The sequence below is a fragment of the Solanum pennellii genome, chromosome 7 (genome assembly GCF_001406875.1).
Source record: "Solanum pennellii chromosome 7, SPENNV200".
Classification (NCBI taxonomy): Eukaryota; Viridiplantae; Streptophyta; class Magnoliopsida; order Solanales; family Solanaceae; genus Solanum; species Solanum pennellii.
The window spans coordinates 58,335,279-58,345,694 of record NC_028643.1 but is presented as its reverse complement, the minus strand read 5'-3'; the positions used below and the strand labels follow the sequence as shown (position 1 = coordinate 58,345,694).

Here is a 10,416-nt window from a genome sequence, read left to right as displayed (position 1 = left end):
ATGTAATGAAATTATGCATAACAACTTTTGTTGATAGTCACGTGAACTGCTCATGTTTTTGTAGGATCGATTAATTTTTGGACAATATCTAATAAAAGGATGAAAAATTTTCATTTTTATATATCTGAAGGATGTTTTATACTAAGAATATACTTTAAGGATGTAGTTTAAGTTTGAGGTATAATTTAAGGATATTTTTGGCCAAAAACTCTATTTTCAAATGTCATGATTTATGAGGTACTCAATATATATCAGTCAATAATATCACCAAATTATTACTGTTTTAATTTTATTATGCATGTTTCCATGGGAGTATACTTAGAATCGTGTTGAAAAATACATATCTTGTGCATATATTCTTGTATATTTAGTTTCCATATTAGTAGATCAAATATCATTCATTGGGGATCATTATTTCTTACCTAAAGCTAGGCTAGATTGATTTGTATCAAGTTGTATATATATCAAATTGTGAATAAAGAAAATCACTTCAGCAAAATATATTGTTTTCTCTTCTTTTTCAAGATGGTATTAGAGCTTGATCAATCCAAATGTCCAAACACTAGCAATAAGAGTAACAATATGAATTCATTGAATCCATATTTTCTTCAACATTCAGATCATCCCAGCCTCATGCTTGTTCCAATCAAGTTGAATGGGATCAATTATCCAACCTGGAGCAAATCAATGATACATGCTCTCACAGCCAAAAAAATTATCGTTTATTGATGGATCAATTGAACCCGCCCTCGGAAATAGATAAGCCAACAGAGTATGGGTTGTGGAGTCAATGCAATAGTATGATTTGATCATGTCTTGATCACTCGGTGGAATCAGATCTAGCTAGAGGATTCATCTATGCCAAGACGGCTCACCAAGTACGGCAAAATCTTAAAGATCAATTTCTCAAAAGAATGCACCAACAATATATCAGATTTAAAAATCATTAGCTTCACTCTTACAAGGTGACATGAACATTTCTTCCTATTTCACAAAAGTCAAAGGTCTTTGAGATGATTTAGATACATTTTGAACATTTCCCACTTGCAATCAAATTAAAGCACACACCAATCAAATTGAAGAAGACTGTGTGATGCAATTTTTAATGGGTCTTAATGATATCCATAATGTTGTTCGATCTAATATTCTCATGATGTCTCCCCTACCGAATGTACACCAAGCATATTCACTTGTTATTCAAGAGGAAACACAAAAACAAATGACGTCGGAATCAACATAAAGTTTCTCTATTGCGGCTGCAATTCAAAGGCATACCAATAGTTTTTTCAACAAATCCAAGGATAAGCATTGTGAGCATTGCAATCGAGAAGGACGCACAATTGAAAATTGCCGCACTCTAAAATTTCATTGCAAGCATAGAAATAGGTTTGCAATCACTCGGTCTTGTCTATCTGAAACTTTTGATTTTCTTAGTAGCTTTGAATTAACTGACCATATACTGCAGTACTGTTATTTACATTCTTTTTTACATTTCCGTGTTGGGACTAATTAGGAAATGGCTAAATGGTATGTTATGTTAATATATTTTTCACCTGTTTTTGCTGATACGTTTTGCTTAACTATTATAACGTGCGAGCATTATACCTTGTATAATGGAGTTGATTGGGAGCTCTATGCGATAAATCTTATCTTCATTCTCGATGAAAGTCCCATTTGGTGGTTGTTCTATCCCTGATATCTATCTCGCTGCCAGCGAATACTTGTCTAATAACTTCAATTATGTATTTGTGCCTGAGTTTGAATTTTGTACTTTCAAAATGAACATCTGAAAAAGGTGCAGCAGTCTTAGGACATGTCACTAGTGCTTTGATGGTTGTCTTAAGTAAATGTCTTGTTCATAATTCAATATCGTTATCACTAAGCAAACTTGTTTATCATCAACTTTTTGTGTTAGTAATTTCTATTTATTAGTAGTGACGTAAATCAACACTACTCTTATGAAATACAAAATTCCTTTAACTGTGTGAATAAGCAGATTCTGAATGTTTGACAAAAAAGTGTATAAGATCAACATAGCTCTTATTGTTTATATTAGAGAGAGAATCAGTGTCTTGTCATTTTAATTGTCTGATTGCCTTAATCATGTTGATTTGAGATGATCCATAAGTGCATCCATTGACTCTTCTATGTGAATCTGTATTCTGTCATTAGCTTCGTCCTTTTAGTTGGTTCAAATATGTCTATTTCTCTTGTACTCAGTTTGTAAATGGATGAAAACTGGTATCCAGAAACAAGTTTCTTTTTACAGATATGTGAAAGATATGAACCTGTGAGTGCACCAGGGGTTAGGAACAGAACATAGTGTATATTCAGTGAAGCAGCCATAATAGGAAACCATAGCTGAAGAAAGTCATACATAATCAAATCTAGTTTCAAAGTATTAAGAATATAGAGAAAACTAGGTTGAGCCATGTCCATGGATTTTTGTTAGAGTGGACATGAGGTAGGGTGGGATGCCACTTGTGGTGTGTTAGTGAGGAGGATGTTTTGGAAGGTGAATTTCTACTATCTCTACTTAGAACATTATCGGAGTATCAATGATGTCGTTGTTTCTTAATATTGGTCGTTTGAGCCTTCTAGTATTTCAAACTACCTTCTTAATAGTTAATTCAAACACTACTTATTTTGAAACAAACAAAATTGACCCAAGGAACTTCCTAATACTACCATTTTAGGCTAGTGAGTTGTGTCCACTATTCCAAATTACCAACTCCCCTTGTTTCAATTTATGTGGCTTACTTTCCTTTTTAGTTCGCCTATAAAAAGAATGTTACTTCTTTGTGTTTAGTAAGTATTTAATTCATAGTCTTCTATTCTACCCCTAATGACACTCCATTATAAAAATGTCGTCACATTTTAAAGATCAAAAGCCTAGTCGTGTACTTCTAATATGATTTTGATTTTTGGAATGTTACTGTATTTTATTGATTGCTTCAGATTGGAGACTACATAGTGATTTCATAATTGGTTTTAGCATCCCACTAAGACGTCTCTTGGTGGGTTCTATTTTGCTTGATTCGGGTCACAACTTCCAATATCTCCTTCTGGGATCAAGGTATTATAGAGTTCTGTTTTTTTATAACTATTTACTTTATTTTCTTTAAATTCTGATATTATTTTATTGGTTGCACTTTGAAATTTGTTTCTAATTGTATCTCCATTAACTAGATGAACCAGAAAATGACACAACTAAGACCCTCTTCCTCAAGATTACTTCTATATTTTGCTTGTTATGTGTGAATTGATCGAAATGGGGGAAAATGATTGTCAATTTTGCTGAAGTGTTGCTTATATCAGCAACTTTAAATTGGTGTATGCCTACTCGTCTCCTTGTTTGATTGTTTATCTTTTATTCTAAATGCATATCATATATTGTCTTCTGGACATGTGTAAAACAGTTGATCTTCAATTTCTTTGCTGATTTGTTGAGTTCTTGTTGAAATTTCATTAGTTCAACATATGTTTTGGTCGTATATAGTAGCATTACAAATTATGCCTTGCGTTATTCAACTGTGTAAATGTATACACCCTCTTGCTGTTGAATTTTCAATAAAGTAGGTGCCTCAACATATATAAATCCCATGTTACCTTGTAGATATTACAATGAAGCATAAAACTTCCTGTTGAAATTGGTTTATCTAGTCGTGTGCATAAATTAGGAATCTAACTTGTGTTTCTTGGATGGGGTGCTTTATCTGTGAGGTCTAAGTTGTTGCATGGTTGCTTCTGAAACTATCAGGAAACTTGTTGCTCAAGGGAAATGAAAGAACAGACCTTGGAGATATATTATATGCCTTGGTGGTGCTAAAATATATTGATGCCAATGTATCTTTAATTCTTGCAATAAGTCCATTTTCATCTTGATCCATATAATTTGTATATGATGATTATTAGTGAATGCTTATTTATTAATGTTTTGGCACCAGTATAATGCTAGGAACCAATTGTAATTTTTTTTTAAAAAAAATTATGTTTGCCACGGTTCAACCGTGCCTAATGTATAATTCCTCATATTGACTATCCCTTGTTTAACCATGCAATGACTGTGGCTATAATTAATCAAACCATGGTTAAATAAATGTTACCACGGATGCCAAAACTGTGGCTAAGTTTCTCGCGACGCCCGTTATGGGTACGCTTGGGACCGTGGCTAAACGACTGTGACAAAGTGCAGTTAGCCACGGTTTGAGTCCCATTTGGTCACGGTTTCATGCGTGGCTAATACGCGTGTTTTTTGTAGTGACCATACCAATAGAAAAGGTCATACAAAGGATAAATGTAAGTTTTAAAATGGCATTTGGTCTCACAACAACTCAAGAAGCCAAAATAATTGACAACAACGCGGATCTCAGGGTAATCCTTCTCATGTTGCTAATGTAATCGACACTCATCAATCTAAGAATGAGATTGACTCGCAAGATACCAATGGTTCACATGGATTTTCAGCTAAATAGCTCCGACAGATTGCTCAGGCAGTAAGTTTGTTCACGTAAAATAATAGTTCTATCGGTAATAGTGACGCCTATGCAAATGTGGCAGGTTTATCTCTTTTTCATAATGTTTCAACTAATTTTGCATTCACTAGGTCATGGATCTTGGACAGCGGAGCAACTGATCACATTACTTCTGATTCCACATTCTTCACTCATACAAAATCTCCATCTATACCCATTGTCAATTTACCCAATGAGTCACCAGTATCAATTCATTTCATTGGAACAATACCTTTTAAATCAATATAACCTTAAACAATGTTTAACATGTACCCTCTTTTCGATTAAATTTAATGTATGTTAGTAAACTCATTAATGACCTAAATTGTTGTGCACTTATGTTTCCCACTTTTTCGTATTACGGGACTTGGCTACGGGAAAGATGATTTTCTCGGGTAAACATCATGATGGTCTCTATTACATGTCATCAGTATAGAAACCACTCATCTCTAATCAAGTTTCACAACCAAAAGATTTATGGCACATGCGTCTAGGACACCCATCACCTTCTCACCTTAGATTAATTGCTCCATTTTTACCTTCTCGTAATGTTTCCTCTAATAATAATTATGATGTTTGTCTCTTGGCTAAATAGACACGTCTTGCATTTCGGTTAAGTAACATATCTACTAGTTCTCCATTTGACTTATTACATTGCGATGTTTTGGGTCCACATCGAGTACCTACTGATTTAGGGGATCGTTTCTTTCTTACTATCGTAGATGATTTTACAAGATGTACTTGGTTATTTCTTATGAAATACAAGTCTCAAACTTCTCATATTTTGCAATCCTTTATATCATTTACCAAAAACCAATTTATGCTTCAGTTAAGAAAATTAGGAAAGACAATGGAAAAGAATTTGAACCAACGAAAAAAAATTCACTCTCATGGAATTGAATACCAACGAACTTGTATTTTCACTCCACAACAAATCGGGGTAGTTGAACACAAACATCGTCATATTTTAAATGTTGCACAAGATTTACATTTTCAAGCTCACTTGCCAATCACTTTTTGGGGTGAATGTGTTTTGACTATTGTCTATATTATTGAACGATTACCAACTCCATTGTTACATTCTAAGTCTCCTTTTGAATTGCTATATCATAAATCACCATCCCTTAGTCACCTAAAAGTTTTTTGTTGTTTGTGTTATGCTACTGTTGCTAAACATAAACAAAAGTTTGATTCTCGAGTCAAACGCTCCATCTTTGTTGGTTGTCTTACTGGTCAAAAAGGTTATAAGCTTTATGATTTGGAAACCAAACAATTTTTTGTAAGTCGTGATGTCAAATTTTCTGAAACTATCTTCCCTTTTAGTTCAGTTACACCAACTTCGACCTCATTATCACGTCAATCTGGTATATTTGACAATTGGTCCTCTCCACCATTTGTCGTAAAAGATGTCTCATCTCCTCAACCCCAATCTATCCGGAGAGTAGAATGTCATGAACCCAGAATTACATAGGACATATCTAGCAATCCTACTTAATCGGATATTTTCTCTAGTAATCCTACCCAATCTGAAATCATTTCCAACAATCCCATCCAATCTGCAAATACAACAGATGATAAATCTTGTCAATCTTAACCAACTCACTCAAAATCCGATCTCTGATGAAGCTCTTGAATCTGTTCCAGTCACTTCGAAGGTTGTGATTCCTTCATCTCCTCTCTTAAGACAATCTGCTCATCTAAAAAAATCCTAAATGGCATAAAGACTACATATTGCCAGCTCAAGCCAATCAATCTTCTGCTATGCCAAGTCCAACAATATCAGGTACTCGGTGTCCTCTTTCTCATTATCTTTCTTACTCTTGCATATCTTCAGCACATTGCATTTTCCTAGCTAACATTACAGGTCACACAGAACATTCATCATATGCTCAGGCTGTTCTTGATCTACATTGGCGACAAGCCATGAATGCTGAATTAGAAGTACTAAAAGATAAAAAGACATGGAGCTTAGTTCCACTCCCTGTTGGTCAGAAACCCATTGGATGCAAATGGGTTTATAAATAAAATACAAATCAGACGGAATGATTGAATGTTATAAGGCTCGTCTTGTCGCAAAGGGATATACTCAGATTGAGGGAATCGACTTTCAAGAAACCTTTCTCCAAAAAAAAAAACTTATGACACTTCATTGTCTACTTACAGTTCTTTCTGCTAGAAATTCGTTTGCTTATCAATTGGATGTCCAAAATACTTTTCTTCACGGAGCCTTACATGAAGAGGTGTACATGGAATCTCCACCAGGTCTGCAGCGACAGCGTGAGAACACTGTATGTCGGCTTAACAAATCTTTTATGGCCTTAAGCAAGCGTCGAGAAATTGGTTTCTCACATTTTCAGAAGTTATCCATAAAGTTGGTTTTCAACAATCAAAGGCTGATTATTCCCATTTCACCAAGGTGAAAGGTTCATCATTCATAGCAATACTTATCTATGTTGACGACATACTTCTCACAATAAATGATCTTCAAGAAATTGAACGCATCAAAAGGTTTCTTCTCAAACGCTTCCGCATTGAATATCTTGGAGAGTTGAAGTATTTTTTAGGTATTGAGTTTTCTCGTTCAACGAAGGGCATCTTTATGTCTCAAAGAAAATATGCAATAGACATTTTGCAAGATTCAGCAATCTTAGGAGCAAGGCCTGAAAAGTTTCCAGTGGAACAAAATTTGAAGCTAACTTACAGATGGAATTGTGTTGAATGATCTAACAAAAAACAGAAGAGTTGGTAGATTAATTTATATAACTGTCACAAGGTCTGACATTGTTTATTTTGTTCGAACACTTAGCAAATTTATGCAATATCCTAGAAAACCTCATAGGGATGTTGCTGTGCGAATTCTCAAATATATCAAGGGTACTCCCGGTCAAGGTTTGTTATTTCCTTCCACAAACAATCTTATTTTAAAGGCCTTTTGTGATTCATATTGGGGTAGTTATCGAGCCACAAGAAGGTCTGTCACAGGATACTGCATTTTTCTTTGAAATTCACTTATCTCATGGGAATCAAAGAAACAGTTAGTTGTTTCTATATCATCAGCGGAGGCGAAGTATCGAGCTATGGAAAACAGATGTTTAGAACTTATATGGTTAAGCTATATACTTCAAGAATTAAGGATCACAAATGCTGACCAAATTAACTCAGCTCAGACCCCTTACCTTGACAAGTAATAGACACCCTGTTTGAAGTGTGGAGGTAGTATATTATACTTCATGTAGTAGATCACATTATTCATGTCAACTTTGATATCTCCCATAGCCACTCTTTTTAGCGTAACATGATCAAGTATTCAGATATTTCAATTCAAGTTATTTAATTTTCATGTTATTTACTTGGTCATTATATTAGCATATTTTACACATTCAGTATGTTCATATATCTTATTTATTATGCACATTCCTCATACTCATTACATTCAAAATACTAACAATATATTTTATGCATATATTGTTTGATAATATAGGTTTATTTAACCCACGATTTACACCATCTATGATCACCTAGCATTAAAGTTTGGTGAGTCCTCAATATCTTTCTGAGGACACACCCTAAGTTTCTTTCAGTCATTTACTTTCAGATACTAGTTAGCCGGGGGGGGGGAGGGGGGGTCCTTGCAATCATTATAGTAGAGACCTTCAGACCGCCAGTTCAGACTCAACTTATGATAGTCAAACATTGTCAATTTGATTTAACGAATTACTTTTGGACTTTACTTCCACATTTAGTGTTATGCCATGCTATGAGGTTATATTAGGATCACTTGTTACTCTAAGCACCGTATTGTGACTAGGGAGTAGTGTTATGCCATGCTATGAGGTTATATTAGGTCTAACTTTGAAGTTCCAGTTTTCAACATTCAACTTCTACGGAATTAAATGAATGAAAATATTTTTAAGAAAAATATAGTATAGTAATTATCATTTATTAATTTGAAAATCTGAATCAACATATACAAAAAATATAAATTTATGCACAATGTACATACAATATATTCACAAATTATACTATTGATAATACATATATACACACACACACAAGACTATATACCCAAATATACAAGCATATATACAATATATTCACCAATATACACACAATATATTGATGATACACAATTTATAACTTACAATATATACAACTTAAAACTTACGGAATTTACAAATAAACTTAAATTTTTACATGTCAATACTTATTTATGTGATATTTCCTAACACTAATATTCAAGTATTAACATATTGCATTGATTTTAAATTTAAGTTTCGATATATGATTATCTAATGTTTGCTAACCATACACTAAAAAGTATTCAACTCAACAAGATATAAGAATTTTATGGAAAAACAAATGCAAAGACTGTGAACCTTTAACTTAATTAAAAGATTGATTGCAAAATGAAGATTAAATTTGGAACTTACGAAGCTACAATTATTTTTCTCTAACTTCATAAACTTAAATTAGAAAACAAAAATTCAACAGAGAAATTACAAAACCTACATATTTTTAATCATGTTCTTCAATTTCTGTCTATTAAACTTTAACAAAAATTGACTCATAATTTTCATTTTTGTACGATTCAAATCTCTTTTTATTTATTCGCTCCGTTTTAATTCAATTTTTTAAGTAAATTTAAACATTTATGACATTTTTTCTTCATTGAGTATCAATTATCTCTGACATACTATATGTGCACTCTAATGCAACGCTTGACATTGAAATATTTAGTATATCTTTAAATATTGTTCAAAGTACGAAATATTATCTTTGATCACTCTTTCATCAATCCATCGTGCTAACTTGATTTTGATAAGACTCCCAGACATGTTTTAAAATAATAATTAATCTCATCATGATTTACGTTTCTTTTTGTTATATTCTGGATCAAACAGATAAATTATTTAAAACATGAACAGGCACACCTAGTGCCTGTATTATAGAAAATAGAAAATGATATTTTGTCACAAGAACAAGATAAAGGAAGCAGTATGAATCAGTTAAACATTAAGTAACGTACCATAATAATTTTATAATATTTGAATGTGTTAATTCCTATCACTGGGTGCCTTAAACGTAGAAGATTCTTCATCTTTACAAATTTCTAAAGATTATATATATATATATATGTATATATATATATATATATACACCAAATTTCATGTATGGATTTAACAATATTACACCAACTAAGTAAATAGAGGGAAGAGGAAAAAGATTTTTTTTAAAAATCAATCATTTCAATAAGACCAACTTCAACCCACCTCTATTTTACTTTCCATTCTCTATATTTGTAGAGTAAAATAGAGAATGTTCTCTTCAACCCTCCATATTACTTTCTATACTATATTTATAGAGAGGTGAATAGTAGCTCTCCAAATTTGGAGAACTACTATTCACACTCTATATCTCACTTTTTCAATATTTTATTATTATTTCCATTACTTTTCAATTAACATATTATTTTTACATTTAATTTTATTAATTAAATATTTAGTATTCATGCTTCTTTTTAAATGTAATATACTATTTTAAAAATTATATTATCTAATATATACTACATTAATTTCAATTAATATATTTTTAATAATTTTCACCAATAATAAAATTAGATTTTATTATTAATTTTCCTAATAAAGAATACACAACATTAAATTGTAAGATGAAAAAATAATTTAAATACAAATAACAATACAAAATAACATAATAATTTATATACAAGATAAAATACAATACATAACATAATAATTAATTCGCGATGAAACAAGAATCATGTCGAAAAGATGTGGAACGTGTAGTCGAAGTTTTGCAATTATTGCAAGACCATCACGTTTTTGGAGAAAGGAAGTGCTACATGATATAATTACTACATGTATTATACTACACAAGTAATTAT

The 10,416-nt window shown here is 32.2% G+C and overlaps 1 long non-coding RNA gene across 1 annotated transcript; it reads left to right on the top strand.

Moving 5' to 3' along the window:
* The first annotated feature begins 323 nt into the window (after nt 1-323).
* On the top strand, nt 324-4,041 carry LOC114077949. Its single transcript, XR_003579329.1, has 3 exons — nt 324-1,386; nt 2,959-3,076; nt 3,761-4,041. It is a non-coding gene; the product is annotated as an uncharacterized LOC114077949 (long non-coding RNA).
* Nucleotides 4,042-10,416: the final 6,375 nt, after the last annotated feature.